The following is a 26,150-nucleotide window of genomic DNA, read 5'->3' as shown; positions in this document are numbered from 1 at the left end:
TACAACTACATATATCATTATAGTAACTAGGATAGCCAAACTACAATAACAACATATGCATGAAACGCATTGGCTCTGTTATATTAAGAGAGTGAAAGGTCCAATCATACATACAACCATGAAAACCACTAGCTCTGATAGCGGAACATTACAGTGACTGTCACTTGCTCCTCCAAAGAGATGTAATAGTTCTACACTCTGGAGAATCCAAGGCTCGTTACAATACACTCCAATCTTTCTCTAATTTATAGCTATAGTCATCTTAGCTCCCAAAAGTATGTAGCATTATTTTTGAGGTTCTATAACTAGCAAAGAGTGGGGTGACCTTTGACATTCCCCTTTGTGACTTTTCACATACCCTCATGAATCTTCAACTTACACATGATTGTTACATTCTACTATTAACACTTGGTCTTTCACTTTTACAACATGTTTCCATCACAATTTGCACATGTACCCATGTAAGACAAAAATAGGTTTGAGTAAGCCATGCAAGATATCACTAATAGTCAGACAGTTGTGGGAAGACTAACTCTTTGACATCCTCTTGATGATCGATGGTGGCAAACTGATGCCAAGCTTGGTAGTCTGTTATGGTGTCCGCGTTCTCAATGGTGACATCCTCCTGAAAGAAAACTCTTGCCTCTGTTGCATCTGGGTACAATAATTTGGCACCTCAGTCCAACACGTTAGATAACATGCGCATCATAGTATTGAGTGCAGCCAAACCAACAAGATATTGGTGCATAGTGTCTACGCTCATCTGCAAGTCTACGCTAGTGGCTATGCGCATCAACTGATAAAAGTACATGTCTAGATCTAGTCGGACTCAGTCGTTTGTATTTGCCTCAACGATTGTGCCAATGGATGGGATCACATGCATGTGGACAATAACATCCATGCTCCTAAAATCCCATGCATGTGAAGCTTGTAAACTATTGATGAGCTGCCAGAGATCCTCACATGTCTGGATCTGACTCCGGATGTGTGCATTCATCTCCACTGCCTTTGGCTTTATCATATTTGGTAAATGAAATGGGGCTCCCTTGTACCTCATTGCTAATATCTGCATGTGATAGACAACAGTGTGTAGATCTAACAAGATGCGTGCTCTCTCGAATGTCTTCAAGGATTTTAGTGTCTCCTTGATCACTTGGGACTTTCTCTGCTTTCGTATCTGGTGAAGCCTGTGGGTGAACTCTTTCTTTTAAGGAATGAGGTCAATGTCCTATTCTAACTTGGGCTGAATCATATCCATGTTGATCTAATAAAACATCTATTCAATCTCCTAAGTAAAGTCCCACTCCTGCAACTACTCACCCTGTCTCTTATGTGCAAACTGCTCGGATGAATCAATAACCTTTATGGGCACATTTCCATCAATGTTTGCATGTTGCGCCTTGTTCTTTTCTTGTCCCTATTTTGCTTCCTTCTCTCTTCTGCTTAGCTCTTCTTCTTCCCTGAGTTTCTACTTCAACTCCTGCAACTCCTTTTCTACTTCCTCTAGCTTCTTTTTCTCTCTTTGTCTTTGTGTAATCCTCCTGTCACTGTGTAACCTCTTTGCCTCAATCTCCAAAGATAATTTCAACCCAATTGGGTCTGCTTTGAACTTGCATCTTTGCTTCGCCTATGCACTATCAACAACCTTCCTCTTTCCTTTTTCGAGCATAGGTTTGCTTCCCTCTGCTACTGCCTTCTGCATTGCTAACCACTCTAAAGCTATTTTGACTGTTTCATCGAGCCTGGAGAAGTTGTAGCAATATTTCCATGGGTCTTCCTTAGGCCAATGACACAGCCCGTAGATCCAAGGATGATACACTCTCGCATAGTGTTCCTTCACTGAGAAATCTGGGTCATATGGATTGAAACTTCTGGTCCCGAAGGTGAACCTCTTGAATTCTTCCATCCCGGCCTCAACATGCTTGAGATTCTACATCTCATACAACTCGATCCACAAAGGAAGAGTGGGGAAAGGTGCCTTCTTCTTTATGTGTAGTCTCGCTAACAACCTTGTCGAGATGTGATATGCAACCTCTTGCATGACCAGCTTTTCCATGGAAAACTTTAGCAAAATATGCAGAGCCTTCTTCGCATTGTACATCCGAATGAAGGTGCCAAGGGGTGAATAATACCAATCTTCTAGGTCAATCAATGCCTCCATCTCTATCTATGACATGCAAGGTGGATCCTGCTCAAAGATCATGTTGTATAGCGGGGTGAAGAAGTGGTCTGATAGTTGTATGATAACTCCACGGAAGTTGCATTCAGAGAACAATTTGCAATAAATGTCCATAAAGGTTTCTGAAGGTTTCCATGCCCAACCTAAGCCAGGGAACTGCTGATGGGCACAAATTGCATCAAGTATGTAAGTGAACATGAAAATATTAGCTTTTAGTCCTGTGGGTGGATGCCAGGCTTCTATTACTTTTTCCTTCAACCGGAGAGCCAACATTTCAAACCAGTTGAAAGGTCTCCCTTCGTTCGCCAGTTGGTCCAACATAATCACCCAACTCTATGGGAAGGTCTCTGTGCTCTCCTAACCATATAAGCGCCATGCGAAGATGACTAAGAGATGGTATGCCTTCCACAGTATCCTTGTCTTGTAAACATGGTTGGGTTTTGTCCTAAACTTAGACAAATCTTTCACCCAACTCTTCAAGATATCTCTTAAGTTTGCACTGCTCTTGGGTCTGGTGAAGGGTGTATCCATTGTGATCAATGACAGCGGCAAGTGATACATCTCCTAAAAGTTCTTTTCCATGAAGGTAGCAATTGTTTTTACATTGACACTACTCAACACCATCATCTCTGGATCAATGCGCGAGACAATCAAGTGGATCATGTTTGTGCATGTAAATGTGGGATACCTCCATGAAATTCAGTACAAGCTAGACTTGTGAATGTTGACATAGACTATGCGGTCCTTCGGATTCTCCTCATAGGTGCCCGAAAAGGTGTTGTTGATGTCCTACCATTTCATCTTGATCTCCTTTTCTATGAACATCTTAGTGTCTTCATAGATGGGAAATCTCATAGACACTTGCTCGACTACATCTCTAGTTGCACTCTCAACGGTGTCCTTTGGTCATTCTCTCTTCGAAGCCATTGTACCTATACCACTGAGAGACGGAAAAAAACTTGTGATTCCTGGAGACAGAGCAACACTCATGGCAAGCACAATGTTAGTTGAAAACCAAAAGCAACTTGAGGACTGACATGCAAAACACCTGGGTGACTCACTAGAAGATTTGTGCAATTTTCACTAGGAGGATGGGAGACTGATTGCCATAATTACGAAGAACACAGTTTGGACTATTAGTGGGCTGAATGACTGCTGAAACTGCATAGAGCACAGTCCAGCTTGGCCTGCCGAGGACTGAAACTGCACAATGTGTAGTTTCAGTCAGCAATGACTGTAACCCGTTCAACTACATCTGTGCAATTATAGGGACCAACTGGGAACTGCATCTCTGAATTAAGCAGAGAAATCCCGGAGGTTAGTGTTGGGAAATATATGCACAATTTCTAGGAGGAAGGGAAAGCCTTCACTCTCAGGAATGCATATTACAAGTTAGGCAAGGCAAGGTCCGAGTCTAGGCCAAGGCAACCCAGACCCGCCGATGGGTGATTTAAAACATGAAAAGGATGAATGCATGTGAGAAGCTAAGTGCATACATGAGTGAATGAAATGCATGCAATAAGTGAGTTCAAGATTTAGTAAATGAGAAAATAAGTATGTGTGTGAAGCAAGTCGCTACAACGATGACCGTTAGCGCAGAAACAATGTCATACATGTGACAATAGTGAGATGAAATGAAAAAATTGAAACCGTGATTCTACAATATAACATGCACTAAAATAACAAAGAACTTTCAACAAAACCCAGAAAACAATGCTCACACAAACTGAAAAACAAAAAGCAACAGAAAAGCGACAAAAGACATGAAAAGCGAACTTACTCGGAAAAATCTAAGATGAGTGTGCCAAATGCTCCTAGATGCAATGTGGGATGCCAGATCTCCAAGGTTGAAGTGAGGAATGAGCTTTGAAGCATTAAATAAATAGTTCTCATAAGATCGAGGCTTATGACGTGCTTGCCACAAATCTAGGAAAAGGCGACACTTGGCGGGAGGTTTCTAAAGTGACTTTTGCATGTAACCTCCAACTGCTAAAAATGGATCCCAAAAATCTAGGGATTTTTTTTTTTTTTTTTTTTTTTTTGTAATAGTAGCCCATTAATGCAAAGAAATATTGCTCAGTCCTGGAGGGAACTGGTCAACTTGGGATCACATGCAACAAACTACAAGACTATGGATGAGTTTTGTGTATTTTTTAGGCTAAGTGTCTCTAGTTGCCCCTCAGACTCTGTGAAATTTCTGGACTAAAGCCCTGGATGTCAGCCAAAACTAAGAGAATTTTGAAAGCAAGCCCAGTGATTGGATGCTCTGTGAAATTTCCATAGGGAAGGTTGACTACTTGCTCTGCACATTTCTAGAGAGCAGCAAGTTGCCTTAATGGTCTGTGTAATTCTGAGGAGGAAGGTTGGTTCCCCTCTAGTGCTGCGTAATTTTCCAAGTGAACACAACAACCAGAAGATGACCAAGTTACGGGATGTTAGCTTGCAGGTGGAAGGCAAACAAGCTAGCAAACAAAAGTTGATAAGCCCCAGAAACTCAAGTAAAGCATAAGCACCTGGACAATGCAATACATGATGCTAAGGATAGTTGGTAGGAAGGCTGCAAAACAAAGCTAAGGAAAAAAATTTGAGGGTCATTGTAGCTGCTACAACGCCAACACAAGAGTATCAAGTGATGGTTGCAAATGGAGGAACTATAAATTTCTCTGGAAAGTGTCATAATATGAAGCTAACCATGGGGGAAAATGTATTGAATAAGCCAATGCTTTCCATTCCAATGGGTGGTGCTGATGTTGTACTAGGAGTCCAATGGTTACAATCTTTGGATACAATAACTTTTAATTTTCAAGAAATTTTCTTGAAATTTTTTCGAGAAGGAAAGGAAGTTAAATTAATGGGTATCGTAGGGAAACAAGGAAAGATAATCAACTCTAATGGCATGACAAATATTCTAAATAAATATCAATGCGGCGTAATTGCACAATTATGCTCACCAGAGGTTCAAACATTGAAATCATCTATTTCTCCAGATCTCCAAAAAGTCTTGGACAAACATTCCAAGTTATTTGAGACTCCCAAAGGCATCCTAGCTATTCATGCTCATGATCATGCTATTCATTTGATTCCAGGAAATGGTCCTCCAAACATTAGGCCTTATATATATCCCTATTCCCAAAAGATTGAAATTGAACATATGGTTGAAAAAATGCTAGATGTTGGTATAATTCAACCTGGTCATAGTTCTTTCTCAGCTCCAGTAGTATTGGTGCAAAAGAAGGATGGATCATGGCAGATTTGTCCATATTATAGGTGTTAGGGTCCTATGTCCAAGAATCTTGGTCATGTTAGTCATGTTATGTGTCTAAGGTCAAATTTGTAAATATTAGTCATGATGACCTCACAATTATTGTTTAAAAAGGTCTAGGTTTAGATCAAGTGTCATGTAAAGGAGTCTATTTTGATAAGAGACCAATTTCTAAAGTCTTGTTTTCCTTACTAAAGGTTAATCATAGGAAGTCTTTGGTCACCTTGGAAAGAGTACAAAAATCATGTTATATAAATTATTAGTTATTATGAGTTAGTCACCATCCTTAGTCATTATAAGTGGGTCACCTAAGTCTAGAGGCTATTTCTACATCAACACAATCATGTGATGATTTAGGTGTAGATTTGAAGGCTCTTTGGAGTCAGTTTAAATGTCATTTGAAGGATAATTCATGATCTTAGTAGGAAATAATGGTCAGAAGGTAGTCCTTCCTTTTTCCCAAAGCGCTGCATTTTCAGAAGGTGTTGCGCATTCATGATTTCCTTTTCATATCATGATCAACCCTCTCATTTCCACTCCAAGCCATTCTGCATTTCTATTTGAACTTTTTATCTCGATTCCACATTTCTTAGCTCTTCAACATTCTCATCTGAGGCTCTGGTTTTCTCGTTTTATTGACTGTGAAAGGGAGGCAAGGGCACTACGAATTCACATACTGCTACTATTCTCACATGCCAGTGGTCAAACCTTCTTCACAGGTGAAAATACAGGTCTATGTTTGTTCCTCAATGTTTAATGAATTCTCAAATTCCATGTAGAAGCTAGGAAAACTATAAAAAGCTTGAAAAAATGATAATTCACCATCGTTGTTCTTTTAAAAGCACTTATTTTTTTTCTTTGCACTGTGTTTTATCCTAATTCACTATGATTCCACACAATGTGTTATATTCCTCATTTATCGCTGCCAATTCACATTTTCTTTTTGTAAGTCTATGTATGCAATACACACCTTGCGTTTAAAACTAAACCAAAGCTGTTTTTCTTAAGTGCTTATTCTTGAAAGTGTTTAAAAAATCAAATACCTTCAGTATTATGTTTCTGGCTTTACACTACGACTGTCCCTTTTAAATTCTTTGTCAACAATTGAGAAATTGCAAGTTTTGTAGGGTTTTCCTGAGGATTTTTGCATTGTTTAAGTTTTTGTGTAATTTTTTGTTGTCCCTTAAGTCATTATCAAAGGTTTTTAATATCATAACACCTCCTTTATTACAGAAAACCAATTGCTCATAACCCTAAAACTATTCATTGTTGTAAAAGAAAGATAGCATCAACTCTAGAAGACAAGAAGCACAAGGGAGGTGCCATTGTGCGATTTGGGCCACAATATGTCACAACCATCAACGAAGATCCAACCATCAAAATGGATTTTGAACAAGTAGGGTGTATGAGATTTTTTGAAAAGATTCAGGGGTATCATCTACAATTGACAAAGGAGTTTTCTATGTGTTTTGATGGTTTGCAATCAAAAGGTGGGAACACTAACTTTTCCAATCTCATCTCAATCAATAGTTGAGGCCACTGAGATCCCTTTGAATGGAGGGGAATGGTTCAAAGTTATGGAGTTTGATTTGGATAATTTCAATGACTTTCTCAAACCAAAAAATTGTAAAGGCTATGGTTTTGTTGTTCCAAGAAGCTATCTACAAGACCACCATAGTAAACTATTAAAAGTGATTCAAAGGTACTTCACATGTGAAGGGGGGTTCAGTAAAGTGTATCACTATCACATTAGAATTTTAATGTATTTTACTAGAAAAAAACCTTTGAAGCTTCCCTATTATTTGTTTAGGAATCTATGTAAGATGGATGACAGATTTCAAGCTAAAGGAAATTAGATTGAAGCCAATTTGTTTCGTTTTTCATTGACTAGATTACTAGTGATAAAGGAGCTTGAGAGGAAGGAGCATGTCATGGCAATATTTTTTGGTTTCTTCGCAATGGGTAGCACAATCTTCAAACAGCCAAAAGAACAACAACAATCTCAATCAAAAATCCTTTGAATAAAATCAAATTAGTTGGTAAAAGAAGTGCAATAAGCTTCACTTCTCACCTGAAGTAGAAAAAGGGGCAAGAGTACCAAAAACAAGAGTTGTATCCAAGAGATTTCCTATAGATCCTCAATATATGCCTATTCAAATTATGGAATTAGAAAGTACACATAAGGAAGCAGAAATTGATGAAAAGAACCAAAAAATTAGAAATTTACAAGATCAATTGGACAAGGCCCATCTTAAAATAGCATATTTGCAGCAAGAGAATAGGGAACTTAGGCATAAAGTATCACAAGAAACTATTCATCCTAGTGAAGGAGAACCATCAAAGAAAACATTGGCACATGTTGCTAAATAAAAGGGAAAACTAGTCATTGATGTTGAAGAGTTAAAGGAGGCGGTTAAGCAGTTAAGGAGACCTATAACTAGGCCTGCTTCCAGTGTGAAAATGCAAATAAAAGAGAATATTAAGCCAAAATAGAGAGTGGTGTTTTATGAGCAGAAAGAGTTTGAAAAACTACTAGAACAACTTGAAGGAGTTCAACAATAGGTAGAACAGCTTGCAGAAAAGGATCACAAGGACAAGTTATATTTGTTTAGGCATTTAGAAGTTGTTTAAACTGTCCTTGACACATATAAATACAAGTTTAAGTGGACCTTTCCTCTCCATAGGTAAGTGAACAATTTGTATGTACAAAATTTCATGTTAAAAGGAAGACTGAGATTGGTAAAGAAGAATCTCATTGAGGCCAAGCAATTTGGAATAAAGAGGAACAAATGAATGTTGGACATACTAGAAGAGGCTAGTATAGAGGTAAATATTTAGTAGGGGGGTACCACTCAACTTTAAAGTTTTGTATTTTGCTTAGAAATAAGTTATTTTCGGTGAAGTTTGTAAAATGCAACAAGGACTTGTTGGACTTTTGTATAATCTTTGGTACAGGTGAGATTGTAAACTTTTGAAGTTTTGATTGGCATAAGGGGAGTTATATGAAGCTTAAAACATTCACATTGATTCTTGCAACACTTTATATCAGGAAAAGTCACCATATTTTCATATTTTTGAAGGCGCTGCGAAAGGAGACAATCTTGCTACAAAAGTGGGGGATAGTCCAAAGGGAGGTTTGAAATCACTTTGAATCTTATATAAGAGGTTCCGTACCATCACAAGGATATTTTACGCATACCCATTTTCTCCATTTTGACAGATGGAGGATGTAACCATATAAAACATGGAGGCTACCTCAATTTTCCGCAAAACTCGCTAATGTGCTGCAAGTATAGACAATCAGCGCCATTTCATTTAAAATTTCGATTTTTTGGCTTCTAGAAGTAGTTTGGATCATGTGAAAAGGTGGTATATTGTCTTACAAGGTGTACTTAATGTTTATTTGTGAATATTCCAAGTTGGTGATATTTTAGGCTTGGATTGGTTGTAAGGAAAACCACTCTTATTATTTAGTGTATGCACTAAAACTTTGATGTATTTAGTTAGAAGTTTGTTTTGGTCAATGATTTCAACCACCTAGATTGGGAGATCGAATCTCGTGATGTATATAGAGATGAAAAACATGGTAATGGGTTTTGTTGGCTAGATTAGAGACGAACAAAAATTTTGTGCACTACATTTCCTGAAAACTTTCCCAGTGAATGAATGAAAGTTAGAAGGTAATTTTCAAGGGATTCTCGTGTCAGAATATCAATGGTTTGTGATCCTTTGATCTCGTAAGTTGTATCATGTGTTTAAATTTCTTAAATGTATATCTTCTCGCTGGGAAAGACCAGATCTTTAATTCAGAAGTCATCTTCATGGTGCTCTGATTTAGTTTTCCAAGTTATCAAAGTTTTCATCTTAAAGCAAAAATTTAGAATTCATCTATGGTATTGATGTTCTATGTGTTGTATTTCACCTTTATACACTCACCCTCTACAACGATTTAACCTAAACTCCACCACCAAATCTACCTACCTTGCCTCTATGGAGGTAACCCTTCCTCTCTTCATCATATTACTAGACAAAAATGGAATTGACATGACTCCATGCCCAATGGATCTGTCTCTTTTCTCATCAATATAATTATGAAAACATACATTTTCTTAACGTTATACCTAGTATAATATGATATCAATTGAGTAATTTAAGTGAGAAATCCCTCTCCAAGGCCAAAAGGGCTACATTATGACTTAGAAGTGGTTAGTGGTTACCTCTGGAATTTATCTCCTCAACCTAGGGAAATTACGGAGTGCTAAAAATAGGGAGCTCAAACAACTCAATATTAAATATAAATTTCCCATTCCTATCATTGATGAATTATTGGATGAATTACATTGAGAAATTTACTTCAACAAGTTGGATCTTCATTCAGGATATCATCAAATTAGAATGAAGACTGAAGATATTTTGAAAAAAACATTTAGAACTCATGAGGGTCATAATGAATTTTTGATCATGCCTTTTGGCCTTACTAATGCACCTTCAACAACATTTCAAGGTTTGATGAATTCCATTTTAAAACCCTTCCTTAGAAAAATTGTGTTAGTATTTTTTGATGATATACTAATCTACAACAAGTCTTGGGAGGATCTTGTTCAACATGTTGACACAGTGCTCAAACTATTAGAGGAGAAAAATTATATGAGAAAACCTCCAAATGTTTCTTTGGAGTACAAGGGGTGGAATATCTGGGACATAATATTGTATCTCATGAGGGTGTTAAGGTGGACCTTAACAAAATTAAAGCCATTAAGGAATGGAAAATACCCACAACCATAAAACATATCTGAGGATTTCTCAATTTGACAGGGTATTATCACAAGTTTGTTAAGAATTATGGGAGGATAGTAGCACCTCTAACAACATTACTGAAGAAAGATGAATTTTCTTGGACTTTATAAGCAACTAAAGCCGTTGAACATCTTAAAGAGGCAATGTGCCAAGCACCAGTCTTAGCTATGCTAGACTTCATAAAAACCTTTATTATGAAATGTGATGCCTCAGGAAATGGAATTGGTATTTTTTTTATGCAAGAAGAAAGACCCATTTCTTTTGAAATTTGTCTAATCAAAGGAAAGTATTTACACAAACCTATTTATGAAAAGGAAATTTTGGCAATACTAGATGCACTAAAGCAGTGATGACCTTACCTAATGGGAAGACACTTCAAGGTAAAAATAGATCATGATAGTCTTAAATACTTTTGGAATAAATATTATCTTTAGAAGAGAAGAAAAAATGGGTCACAAAGATTTTGGGTTATGACTTTGAAATAATCTACAAAAAAGATAAACAATTTTTTTTTGCAAATGCACTCTCAAGAATGGATTAGGATGTGGAAGCATTGATTTATTCCATTTATATTATCTAACCAAATTGGATAACTGAAGCAAGGGATGAATGGAAGAATGATGAATAAGTGTGGACACTGATTCAAAAGTTGTAGCAAGATCCCAATACATATGATACATTTAGCTAGAGAAATGATTCATTATGGTACAAAGATCACTTATATCTTTGTAAGAATTCCCAAATCAAACAAAATATTCTTTTCGAATTGCACAACTCTCACTTAGGAGGGCACTCAAGATTTTTAAAAACTTACTACAAGGTCAAGAAGGAATTCTTTTGGGATGGCCTTAAACCTAACATTCAAAAGTTTGTGGCAGAATGATTCGTTTGCCAACAAAATAAAGTTGAGACAATTAAGACTCTAGGTCTATTACAACCTTTAGCCATTCCAAGTCAAAATTGGGAGGAGGTCTCAATGGATTTTATCACAGGTTTACCCAAGTCCGAAGGAAAGAGTTTCATCATGGCGGTAGTTGATAGACTTACCAAGTATGCACAATTTTGTGCATTATATCATCCATTTAAATTGAGTACAAGTGCTCTTACATATATGGAAACAATTCAAAAGCTACATGGAAACCCAAATATTATTGTAAGCGGTAGAGATCCCATTTTCAGTGGAAATTTTGGCCGAAATTATTTTCTTGTCTCGGTACTCAATTAGATCATAGAGCATCTTATCATCCTCAATTTGATGGGAAAACTGAGACAGTGAACAAATTTTTGGAAATATATCTTTGTTTCTTTGTATATGATAAGTAAACACAATGGGTCAAGTGGTTACCTCTGGCTAAATGGTGGTATAGCACTTCCTTCCATACTACAACAAAAATGACCCCATTTATGGGACTTTATGGATATCATCCACTATCCATCACATCATCTTTAGGAGAAAGTTCTAAGGTTCAAGCAATAGAATATCACATCGAGCATCAACAACAAATTCTCCAACTCTTAAAGGATAACCTCACTTTGGTGCAGAATTGAATGAAACAACATGAAGATTAGCATCACAACGAAAGAAATTTTGATGTAGGAGAATGGTTATTTATATGGCTACAACCATACAAACAAATGTCCCTCAAGAAAGCTAATGAGGGTAATAAATTATCACTAAATTACTATGGTCCTTACAAGATGTTGCGAAATATTGGTACTACGGCATAAAAATTGGAGCTTCTTGCATATTCCTCAGCGCACCCAGTTCCATGGTTCATGCTTAAATAAGGTTATAAGTGATAATCTCCTAGTTTAAATAATATTTCCATAACTTAACAAGGAAGGAAAAATCATATTGGAACTTAAAGCATCCATGCAAACAAGACCCCGATAGCTACGAAATCGATAAATTTCAGAGTATATCATTAAGTGGAAGAACTTACCCATTCAATATTCCACATGGACGATGAAAAATTTATACAGAAGCATCCAGAACTACTCAAGTGTTTAAAACAACACTTTTTTTAAGGTTTTTTGGTAAAAACACAACCCCCCCCCCCCCATTATTCACTTAATTTTAACTATGGGGACCCTTTAATTGAATGGTTGGTCATATTACTATTTGATTTGGAGAGTTTGGATTTCTTCAATGAGTTCGATATATTCTTATCTTCCTATCATAACTTGTTTGATCAAATTTGGGCATTTGGTTTGTAAATGGCGCCTAATTGTCGATTTGGTATTTTTCAATGCCTTGGCATAATGATATGTATCTAATGTATTTTAAATTATTTTTATAGGTTTTATTTCTTTATTTTTACTTTTATTTGTAAAATATTTATTTTTATTTATAAATAGTATTTTTATTTTTATCCCTTAAATAGCCCCCGAGACCAAGCTTTTTTATTATATAGTGGCTATAGTTTCATTATTTAACAAAACCAAGTAGCTTTCACTTCTGAGTGGTTATAATTCACTTATTATTAAAAGGGGTCCTTTTTGTAAAGCCTTTCATATTATAAAATGGTCATATAACACAGTCGAAGGCTTCTAACGAGTGGTTGTAGTTTAATCCTTTATAATACATATTAGGGCCCTGTAGCTTTTACATATCGAAGATTTTTGCGTCTCACATTGTTAAAACCTCCACTATATCACTCCACTAGTACTTTGATATCCATGTCACTCTGACCTCAATATATCACTTTGTCGATACTCCGATAAACATCCATCGTATTAATTGTATTCTATAAAGATATGGTATTAATTCTATTCTATAAAGATATCGTATCCAATCCATACCAGAGCTCCCTTATGTAACCACATTAGAAATTGTTGATATCAAAAGATCTATGACATAAATTTGTACTCGCCACCTGTCCGGCTATGTCATCACCTTCGAACATGATGTGGTTATAGAATTGGTTTAATTATACTCTTGTGTCGGCTCGTATATTAGAAATTTTGGAATTTCACACATCTAAAATCTCGGATAAGACTCTTTCCTCTGATCTCTGATAAGCTATGGATGTGATACATATATAAACTATGGCTTAATTCAAATATCATGTCCATTACATTAGATTTTACCGCAAGATTATTGTGAAAATGTGTTTAAAACTTCCAATATGCAATTGTTCCTGTAGAATCCTATGTTTGCAACTTTTCATCTCCACAGGGCCATTGTTATATTAATTGAAAATCCATTGATTATTTTTATTGGATTTGGGTGTAAATAGTAGTTGTTTGCATATTATTGTTTCCGCCATTTTTATGGATAACTCTGGTTTTGTTATTTTGTTTTGACAAAGGTTTTCCAATTAAGGCCAACATTAAAAATTCTTCAGGTAGGCAAATGGATATTATAATAAAAGAAAATTGTTGTTTCAGTTGTTCCATGACTTGAATTCTTCGAAACAAATAAGAGACAAGCGAGATTATTCTTATCGTTGTGCAGACTAAATTGAGAAAAAATTCTTAACTATACCATCAACATTTTTACAAATCCCAATCAAAGAAATCCTTCTGTTTCATTGTATTTTTAATAACTCTGTTGTTGAGAGATACAGGGAAATGGTTATTATTTATAATCTTGTATAAAACCCATCGTTGGGCTAAGTTTGAGGAGTAATCCAGGAGAAGAGGTAGAATAATTTAGGAGCTGTAAATATACTTGTAGAGGAGTTTTAGCGCTCATTTGCACTATTGTAGTGGGATTGAAATCTTCTTTGTAGATAAAGATCGAGTTGCTGGCAGCAAGGGATTTGCACCAATGTAATATTTTGACGTTCTATAACTTGATTCCTATTCATGATAAAGTTTATTTATGTAATTGTTTTATGGCACTATTGTTTGCATTGATTATTGAAATAAATTTTTTTAGTTTTCAATTACATTTATGTTGTATGGGTTATTTTTTGGCTTTAGCACTATTGTTAAATATTAATTGATAGCCCATTTAAAATTCTGATCAAGCTACCTTGCAAAATTAATAAAAAATGCATCTTGAAAACTAAAAATTGTATAAGAACAAATATTTATTTCTTTAGGTTGGCTAGCTATCTAACAGTTTAAAGTTAAAGATGTCCTGCTTTTCTACATGTCATCTTTTTAGAACTATTTCTGTATTATGGCATGAATCTTTCGTTTCTTATGCATATGTTTATTAGGAGTCGGAGTTATTTACAGTTAAGTGGCTGGTAACTATTTATTAGGAATTTAGTTGTTTATATATTCTTTAACAAGGATTAGATCTTGTGAACTATTTCCTTGGTCTATTTCCTTTATCTCATTTCAATTCCAACATGCTTATTTTCCGTTCCTTTTAGATTTCTCTTGATTAAGAGAAAGACTTTTATTTCCTTCAATAGAGATAGGTCTGGGATAAGTGCATCATAGGTTAAGTTTTTCATTTTAATTATTTTTTCTACATCTTAGAAGTCCTCTTCCCAAAGAGAAAAAGTTCAAAGTGGTTTGGCTAGGCCATAAAGTCAGCTTAAGGATCATTCTCTTGCCTGAACAAAGAGAGTTGATCTGATGTCTCTCCCATATTGGTAATTAAAAGACATACCTTAAGCCAATAGAAATAGAGAAAAGGTAATTGGACCTAGTCTAACCAATCATAACCACCATTTCAATAGAAAAGGAATTGTTTTAAGTTCCTGACTGGATGGTCTCCATTACAATGTTGAAACGGTCATTTTTCCTAATCAACATTTTTGGCACTAAACGGAGGGCATAGTTTATTTTTTTCTTTGACTATTTTGTGCTTTGATATTTTATCTTACTACTATGGATCCACTTAAAATACCTCCTTGGAATTGCTTTAATAGACCCAATCCAACGACTACTCCAATAAAGGTAGTCAAGATCCTGTCTAAGGTAAAATATAACGGTAGTCTAAGGTAGTCAAGATTTGAGCAAGGAAATAAATCTCTATTAAGCTCTCAAATGAAATTGTTAATGGCAACTATTCATTAGTTAGTTTTTAATAAACCCGTGAAAGATAAATTGATTAAGCAAGACAACACTTCTAATTGAAAAATTAATCACAAGATCTTAATGCCTTATGTCAATATATTACTTTTATCTTGTTTGAGTTGTTTCTATTTCATGATTTTGCTTGCAATGGTTTTTTTTTATTTTGTTTGCATTTCTCTTTTATCCTGCTTTTGGATCTGATTTCACGACATTTCATTTTGTTTCCTTTTGAAAATCCCTTTTTGTGCTCTTTTGGTGATATTACCAACCTTTTAGTTGGATGACATTTTCCACACACCTTTGGTCTAATACATGGGAAATTTTTACTCCTAGTTAATAAAATTCATTGGTAATGTTAGCTCTCCTATATAATTCAACATTTGAAGGTCAAGGACAGCTTGGCCCTGTTGTTTTGTGCTTGAAGGAGGCTCGCATCAGTCCATTCCTCACTTCCCCTTCATTCTCCTTATTCTCCCTTTACCCCTTCATTTCTTTTTTTTCTCCCAAAATCTTGTGTAAGCCCCTCTCCCGTGTAAGCCCCTCAGTGCTAAGGCTTTACCCATATAACCGCGCCTACGCAAACAAGCACTATCTGACAATCTGACGCTTTCCATGTCACATCAGTCACATAAAGCATGTGTGTTAATTCCAGCCGTCCAATCGTCCATCTCCCGATCCAATGGTAATCGCTCGTCCCGCACCTGTAAGCTACACACGCGTTAGCCAACGGGGAAAGAGATTTCCCGCCAGTCCCATCCACCACGCGTCGCTGTTATATTGGATCGCGCGGCCGTGTACATTTACCGCCATCCTCCCATAAGCGGTGCGGGGAATACTGCCCACCACGAAACCACCTCCCCTGCTCACTAACCCTCGTGCAGCTTCGTCGCCCGATGACCGTTGGATCTCTCCACCCGAAATCCAATGGCACACAATCTCCCCACTCTCATATCTCCCAATGTATTCAGCAAACCGTTTCCCGCCATCGATCCACGCGATCCAACTGTTGATCTTTATCCACCATGCCTATGCCATATTGCCCGCGTCCATAGCTTGTCCAGTGTACCTGAAGGAGGAAGGAGGCCAGAATTCTGCACTCTACGCAGTTAACCTTCAACAACCGCATTTAAAGGAAAGCATGGCCAAGGAAGGAAAGTACAGAGAGCGAGAGTATAAACACATTTATCAGTTATGGAGCTTCTTTTATTCAACACTCCACCTGCTCAGAGAAGGACCATTGAACAACAGAAAAGGTCATTTTGTTCATTAAAGCCAGCAGATTGTATCAGAGACTCCATCAGAGAGTTAAGGTGGTTTTTTGTCCATTATGACCCCTCCACGCATAACACAACAGAATATCTTTGTAAACAAACTCTATATATACCCAAAACAGAGATGTAATGAGGGTTGATGGTTGTAGTTTTGATGTAAGGTTCAACTTCTGGAGACTGTAACTACTGTGATACCTACAGCGTCTGGTCGTCATTTTCAGCTAATACAAGCTTCTTTTGTTGTTAATTGCTAAATTTCCATTTCTACTGTATTTTAGGCTGTGCCTGTTATGTATTTTTCATGTGCTCTTGATGTTTAGCATTAGAGGGGTTGTCATCCCACCTCTTTGTTAGAATTTGGTATGTATCATTGAATATGCTATGCAGGTTTCTATTTCCTTAGTTCCATAGAGTTGTCATCCTGTCTATGCATTAGGAAATAGATTTGAAGACCTCTTTACTGGTTGCAGCCAGCCATCATAGGGTCCTATGCATCTGTTGGTGTGGTCAGTATTCTCCATGTTCACTTAATCCTCAAACTGTGAGTAATTGGTGGTCTAAAGCCTTGTAGTCTGGGGGTGTTCACCCATGTCTGGGGTTAAGCATAGTAGAAGTGGTTATCTAGCTTGAATATGCATCATTCCTTCCATTCATCCATCCATTTCCAACAATTTTGTTGAGTTTGTAATGTTCCCGAGCATCTCTGAGATACAACCTAGGAGATTTTCTTGGGGTGATAGCAGGTAAAAGGAATAATATCAAAATAATCATGAAATTGATATCTTTTAGATTTAGATTTGAAACTCTTATTGTTGTTCTTTATCATTTTGATAATCTCACTTTATAACATAAGAGATAATTCTATTTTGCGACAAATTACCTTATAAACATCTCTTTCTAAAGCAACACAAAGAAACATATAAAAGTTTAGTATTTTTAAACTTTTCCATGTCATCCCAATCTCTTAAGAAGAAGATTTGTCTCCCCATTTGTTAACATAAATTATCAGAGCGTAAATGAAAATTGTGAAATACCTGAATGATAGGGAGTCTCTATAAAGGGCCAACCTACCATGATCATGGGTCTTGATGGTTATGACATGATCATATCTGGTTACCAAGCCAAGATAATAGCTCACAACACTTCATTGTAAGACAAGAGGTCTCATCACGAGTCGGCTGGTTCATGACTATCAATGCTTATGAATGACATTATCGTATCTGGTCACCAAGCCATGACAATGGTTTTCAGAGTTTTAATAAAACATCTTTCCTCTGAAATATATAAACATAGATGGGATACTGACATTTTTTTGGGCTAAGAGGTAACCATGTCAAGGCTATGGATGCCTGCTGGTAGAAATGGATCTACCTATGACAATGAGAGTTCAAATTTTCTTACTAAATACAATTACACACTTTTTTTTTAGTTTAAGTTGTCATCAATTAAATAGTTGTTGTAACATGAATCTTATAATCAATATTAGAGATCCACAAAATGATAACATTTTGATATCTGTTATAAGAGATTTCATTGAAAATTTGAATCCTAACACTTTGATTTATTTAGAGATAACTGTTTCTTCCCATTATGTCACCATTTTTGTGGTAAAAACATAACCCCCCCATTATTCACTTAATTTTCACTATGGGGACCCTTTAATTGAATGGTTGGTCATCTTACTATTTGATTTGGAGAGTTTGGATTGCTTCAATGAGTTCGATCTATTCTTATCTTCCTATCATAACTTGTTTGATCTCATTTGGATATTTGGTTTGTACATGGCACCTAATTTTCGATTTGATATTTTTCACTGCCTTGGCATAATGATATGTATATAATGTATTTTACCTTTTTGTTTTATACATTTTATTTATTTATTTTTACTTTATTTTTAAAATATTTATTTATATTTGTAAATAGAATTTTTTTTTTATCCCTTAAATAGCCCCCGAGACCAAGTTTTTTTATTATATAGTGGCTATAGTTTCATTATTTAACAAAACCAAGTGGCTTTGGCTTTTGAGCAGTTATAATTCACTTATTATTAAAAAGGGTCCTTTTTGTAAAGCCTTTCATATTATAAAATGGTCATATAACATAGTTGAAGGCTTATAACGAGTGGTTGTAGTTTAATCCTTTGTAATACATATCGAGGCCCTGTAGCTTTTCCATATCAGATATTTTTGTGTGTCACATTGTTAAAACCTCCAATATATAACTCCGTTGATACTCCGATATCCATGTCGCTCAACCTCTGATATATCACTCTATCGATGCTCTGATAAACATCCATCGCCAATAACCCAATGCGCCTTCCCCTCAAACTTCTAATATTTGTCGTGCTCCGATGTGTTGAACGTGATATGGTATTCATTCTGGTCTATAAATATATTATGTCCGCTCTATATCGGAACTCCCGTATATAGCCACATTAGAAATTTCTGATATCAGAAAATATCTAACACAAATTTGCACCCACCACATGTCCACCTATGTCATCACCTTTAGAACCGATATGGTTCTAGAATTGCTTTAATTGTAAAATCGCGTCCACTCGTATATCAAAAATTTTGGAATGGCACCCATCTAAATCTTCAATAAGAGCCTTTCCTTTAATCCCCGATAAGCTATGGATCCAATACACATATAAACCATGTCTTAATTCAAACATTGTGTCTATTACATCGGATATCTACCGTAAGATTGTTGTGCGATGGTGTTTAAAACTTCCAATATGCAATTCTTCTGATAGTTTCATATGCTTCCCACTTGTCATCTCTAGGGGGCGTTGTTATCTTAATTTAAAATCCATTTATTTTTTATTGTTTTGGGCATAAATAATAGTTGTTTGCATATTATTTTTTCCACTATTTTTATGGCTAACCCTGATCTTTTTATTCTATTTTGATAGAGGGTTTCTAATTAAGGCAAATACTAAAACAAATCCAGTCTATTTCCAATGAAAATTCTCTAGGCAAGAAAAGGGATATTATAATAAAAGAAATTTTTTGTTTAGTCGTTCCATGACTACAAATTCTTTGAAACAGGCTAGAGACAAGCGAGATTATTCTTATCGTTGCACAAGCTAAATTGATAAAAAAAAAATCTTAACTATCCCACTGGCATTTTTCCAGATCTCAAACAAAGAACTCCTTATGTTTCATTGTACTTTTAATAAATTTTTGGTTGAGATATTCGAGGAAATGGTTATTATTTCTAAACCATGTATAAAAACCTAGTGTTGGGTTGAGTTTGAGTAGAAATCTAGGAGATGAGGAAGAATAATTTAGGAGCTTTTAGTCTGTTTGTAGAGGAGTTTCAATGCTCATTCTCACTATTGTAGTGGGATTGAAGTATTCTTTGCAAACAAACATTGAGTTTCTACCAGCAAGGGATTTGCACTACTATAGTATTTTGAGGTTGTGTAACTTGATTCATATTCAAAATAAGGTTTATTTCTATAGTTGGTGTATGACACTATTGTTTACAACGATTATTGAAATAAATATTTCCACTTTTCAATTACATTTCTTTTGTATTGAGTTATTTTTTAGCTTATCCACTATTGTTAAATTTTATTTTTTAGCCCATTTAAAATTCTGATCAAGCTACCTTGCAAAAGTAATCAAAAATGCATCTTGAAAACTGGAAATTGCTTAAATTTATAAATGTCTTTCTTTTCTACATGTCATTTTATTAGAACTATTTCAATATTATGGCATGGATATTTTGTTTCTTATGCATATTTTTATTAGGAGTGTGATCTATTTAAAGTTAAGTGTCTGGTAACTATTTATTAGGTATTTATTTGTTTATATCTGCTTTAACAAGGATTAGATCTTGTGAACTATTTCCCTGGTCTATTTCCTTTATCTCATTTCAATTCCAACATGTTTCTTTTCCATTCCTTTTATCTTGCTTTTGATTGAGAGAAAGCCTATTCTTTCCTTCAATCACGATAGGTCTAGGATAAGTGCATCTTAGGTTTAAGTTTTTTATTTTAATTCTTGTTTCTACATCTTAGAAGTACTCTTCCCAGAGAGGAAAATTTTAGAGTGGTTTGGCTAAGCCACAAAGTTAGTTTAACGATCATTCTCTTGCTTGATCAACAAGGAGAACTGATATGATTTCTCTCCCTTATTGGTAATTAAAAGACATACCTTAAGCCAATAGAAATAGAGAAAAGGTAAGTAGACCTAGTCTAACCAGTAGGAACCACCATTTCAATGGACAAAGAATTGTTTTAAGTTCCTGACCGGGTGGTCTCCCTTCAAATGTTGAAAGGTTCATTTTTCCTTGAATAAACACTTCCTTGTAACCTATAAATTTGCATTATTGACTATCTAACCCAATCGATATGGCTTATGATAAGGTATAGTTTCAAGGTTAAGCTTTTTGACTAAGTCTTCTGAAATTAAGTTTGATTGTGACCCACTATCGAATAATTCATTAATATTTGTATGATTTGAAATTACCCTTACATGAAACAACTCTATTCTCGATTCTTCATTTAGAGTTTTGGTTTGAATGTGCCAGGAACTAGTGATTACAACAACTTGTTTTCCTTTTGTGACCATGTCTTAAATCTTAGTCTCATCACCAGAATCTAATCCAAGGTCATGTTGTGTAGTAGTGGTCGTCTTTCGTTTTCCCTTATTGTTTGGTTTCTTAGGCTTTAGTTCAGGATGTAATTTCCAACAATGGGCTTCATCATGCCCAACTTTGGAACAATATTGGCATATGGTTTTCTCCCCTTCTTTATTCACACTTGCATTCTTCTTTCCCTTCAATTCCCCCCCTTCTCTTTTTCCTTACCCTTGAAAGGCTTATTCTTACTACCCTCTTCCTAAATGTTCTTTCATCTTTCTTCAAGGTGTGTGGCTTGCACACATACCTCATCCAAATTGCTTGGATTGAGCATAAGGATAGTATGTTTCAAATAGGAATGTAAACCCCCAATATATTTCAACATTGCATCTTAAGAATTCAAATTTACTCCTAACAACAAAGCCCTCTTTCTAAACTCCTAGGTATAGTCTTGGATTGTTTTGCCTTTGAGTTGCCTAAAATTATGCCAACTCATAATGGATTTTTGCATATAGGCCAAAGGGTAAACTATATTTTAATTGCAGAAACAAATTCAACCCAAGAAATAGATATCTTACCATGAATTCATATTTCCTCTTGAGTCTTTTCTTCCCACTAGACTAATGTTGCTCCTTCTAGCCTCAATGAAACCAACTGGATCTTGATGTCATCTTCTTGAAGGTTATGAATTCTGTAGTATACCTCCAAATTTCAAATCCAATTGTCTAACTTTTATGCATTCACTTCACCATTGTACATGGGAAGTTCAAACTTCATGTCCAATTTGAGTAAGGGAGTTTTTCCTTTTGGGGTTTCAGAATGAGTATGGATAGTTTTGGTGGTGGAAGTGGAAGACGTTGTTGTTTAAGATGTTTAGGATGATGAAGATGATGAGGAAGATGAACATGGTGGATATGGAGGAGGCTTCCCTCAATTACCCTTTGAATCCTTCTTATCATCTTTTTTATCTCCTGAGCTTCCTTCTCCATGTGGAGGCTTAGAACTCTCTCTAGCCAATCTAGTGTTCCTCTCTTCATAGAAGACTCTAAACCATATCATTCAAGTCATAGAAAGCTTTCTTGAATGCTTCCTCTTCTGAAAGACCCTTAGTCTCTCTTTCTCCTGACATGATGGTTGTGGATTCAGGTTCAGTTTCTAGTATTGCTTGTACCTCTTCAATCTCAATGGAAGGAAAAACTTGAGGTGTTTCAAGTGCAGCTGGAATTGGAACTTTGGGTGGTGGAGATTGTTTCCTTGTGGCTCTCCTTATTCTAGGAATTACCTTAGGAGTTGCAACCAATGGTTTCCTTTCTCCTCTCTGCAACTTTAACCTTGTAAACATCACATTTTTGTAACCATTAAAACCCTACTTGCACAAAACTCAAGAAATCAAGCAAATAAACATTTTCTTTGATACCAACTTGATCTGTTATTGAATGTTAGTTTTGTTGTGCTAATTTCAATTATTGATTTTTTTCATTATTATTATTTTATGCAGATATGATAGTTTCACACGAATAGTTATTGCTTCTAGTATTTAACCCTCATATATGTTGTTAGACTACTAGCCACCATAGAAAGACTCTTCTTTGCTAACTTGTGTGCATGAATACATCTAACATCTTGTGTCAAATCGTGGTTTGTGATTTTTTTGTTTTGTTGTTCTATATTTTCTGCATAATTATAATTTACATGCATACACAATAAACAATCATTTAAGGATCCGTAAATCTAAATAGAAATGAACCATCATGGTATAAATTTAAGATTTTAAGTATAGTTTTATCAGATCTTTTGTGACGAATTGTCTAGTGGAATATCCATGCCAATTTATGGATCACCCCTAGTGTGGGTTTAGGGGAAGTACCCCTAACGAGAATTTTTTGGAAAATTTTCCTTGTATAATATTGTAATTTCATAGATAATTTGGAATGTTCATCATTAGATCACAAATCTGACGATAGATATTATGGTAGGGTTTTCTTTCCCTAGAAGGTGACCTTATTTTCAAAGGTAATTGTATTACATCTATGTATTGGTGAGATATTATTGTAATTATGAGAGAGGAAATTGTGTGTGTGTGTGTGAGAGAGAGAGACAGGAAGTTACAATATATGTGTTGTAGGGTGTAATCACTTCATTTTGTTGGATGGAATAAAAGTAAGGACTAATTATTTCTACATAGATATTGCCTAAATCAAATAAACCACATATATTGGTGTCTCTTTTATATTATTTCTTTCTATATTTTATTTCCATATTCATTTTTATTTTATTACTCTAAGATTATTATTCCTAAAATACTACATATCATAAAGTAATTTTACACCTAAATTAAAGCAAAAAACTCTAACAAAATGACCCATTCCATTATAGAAATAGTTAAAGTATCATATCATCATCAATAAATAATGTCTAAATTAATTGAGGTATCATATCATCATCAATCAGTGATGTGTAAATGTAATATAGAGATAGATTGCATTAAACACTTTCAAATAAATAAATATACATGAACAATTAAGTAATAATCTTCTGTACTAAATTAAAAAAATGAATACATTAATATTATATATATATATATATATATATATATATATATATATATAATCCCGTGGAAAAATGATGGAAAGTGTATCTCTTTTGAATTTGTGATTTTGTTTTCTTACATTAGATCCTCATGTGAAAAAGTTAACAAAAGTCTCTCTCATGGAGCCCATAGATATAATCTTTATATCATAATCTAAACAATATCTCAAAATACAATGTCAAATTCAATATAATATAATTAATATGGATGAATTAAAGTTTGAAGGAGACTTCACCCCAATTTGACTACGACGTCAACTTTAATGATTTTTTCGTTTTAATATATGTTTTTAATAAAATCAAGCAATTCATTAGTCATAATGTGAACAACTAGTTTCTTTGGCCACTTGGCTTCTCTAACACTTCTAGCTATGTGAGCATGTCATTATATAATTGCATGTGGAGAAATCTAACGAATCTTGGGTGGAAGTACATCTATGTCGGTCAGGTTGGTTGAATCTGAATTATCGATAATCATTATCAAGGGATGCCCTTCGTGCTTCGTGCTCATTGTAGAAGGTGGTATAATAAAGTGGTGGTGCACAGTGATGTGTGGTTTGACGATAAGTCATATGAGTGAAGTTTGGAGAGACCAAAGTTCAAATTTCATTGAGTACAATGCTCTGTTGTGGTGGCGGCTAGAGGGGCGGATTCCCCTTTCCCGTGAGTCTACTCTTGCTAAAATCATAAGAACTTAATATAACCAACTTGCAGGTGGTTGGTTATGCTTTTGGTGTTATAGTAGCAGCTATGAAGTTTGATCCTGGGTCTCTCATAAATTAAGCTTGACAATTACCCAATTCACCATATGATAAAAAAAAGAAAAAAATGGTGGCGCTACCTTTTAGACCTGCCCTGGTTCTCGGTTAGCAGATTTGTCCTTCAATTGCATTCATATATTTTCATCTATGGCAATCATACCTCTGCTTATTATTATTGCAAAAACTTTTCAAGGATTCTTGAAGTGATACTCTCGAAGCACTTATCATAAATCTACAATATTTATGTTTTTTTCTTAAGATTTCTTTCAACTTAGGTATGGTAGGGTGAGGTTATTAAAATATTATTCATAAATCTACAGTATTTGTGTTTTTTTGTAAGGTGTCTTTCAACTTAGGTATGGTAGGGTGAGGTTATTGAAATATTAAAAAAATAATGACATTTAAATATAAATATATATTATTCCTATAACATTTATTTTTATTATTTTTATAACACTTTGTATACACTATAAAACTTTTAATACGTATAAATGTTATTATTTTTATAACACTTTTTATACCATATAAAACTTTTAATACAATGAAAAAATATTATGGGAAAAAAATAAAATTTAATTATTTTTTTTTTTTAATTTAATATTAATAAAAATAAGTTTAACTTTATTATTATTAAAATTAAATTTATTTAAATATATTTTTTTGTTTCAGAATTGTGTGATCTATATTATTTTTTTAAATATTTTTAGATTAATCGCATTATCTGTAAATGTTTTGAACTATCTAATATAATTATTAGTTATTTATAAATATTTTGAAATATTTAATATAATTCATCTTCATGAAAAAAATGCAAAAGTAAATCAATCCTAAAATATAAATAACAAATATATTTTTTTTCCAAAAATAAATATTATAAAAATAAAAATAATAAAATATATAATTTTGAAAAATTTATTGAAAATAAATCTTAAACCAGAATATCTAATTAATATAATATCTAATATTAAAAATAATAATTCAAATATTTGGAAAGAAAAAATAAAATAATTTTTTAAAAAAGAAATATTTAAACATTATTAATTTATAAATATATGTTTATAAAGTTAAATATTAACATCTCAATCTTTCAAAATGTGAATCATGAATACAAAGACTTGCGAACAATAATTATTTCGAATCTATTACTTTTTCACACCATGAACTATACATGCTTATCCCTTTCTTTTGAAATCAACATCGTTTTCACATGAATTTTTGTTCAGACAACCTTACTTTATTGGCTCATGGATTTTTATTGCATATGTCTTTTTCTTATAATTTGTTAAACACACATGGGTAGCAACAGAATTTGAAGGATAAAACATGAGAGTACAATTTTATTAACAAATTATATACATTTATAGTACATGGTTTGACCGTTGGGTTTCACATCCCAAGGTCTCTTGGACTTCATTTTGTCTATTCGGCTTCCACACTAACCCATTGAGGATTAGGTGTCCAACATTCCCCCCCCTAATCCGAAGGGTTATGTACGAGTCCAAGAAGAGAGCTATAATACAAAATGTGCAAAAATGCATGGCATCACTAGGTTGAATGTGCTCTCTGAAATGTTGGTATAAAGGGTGGTGGTTTAAGGATGACCACCAACACTGAAATGCTTAGTGCAGTTCCTAGAACTCTTCCAAAACTAGCAAGAGGTTGAAGTCTTCTGCTAGAGGAGGTGCTCCTATTGTTTTGAAGAGGGAAACCTTCAACCATGA

The sequence above is a fragment of the Pinus tabuliformis genome, chromosome 5_2 (genome assembly GCF_031772625.1).
Source record: "Pinus tabuliformis cultivar Carrire ecotype Pingquan chromosome 5_2, CPIR1, whole genome shotgun sequence".
NCBI classification, from domain to species: domain Eukaryota; kingdom Viridiplantae; phylum Streptophyta; class Pinopsida; order Pinales; family Pinaceae; genus Pinus; species Pinus tabuliformis.
Note: the sequence above shows the minus strand (reverse complement) of the source record.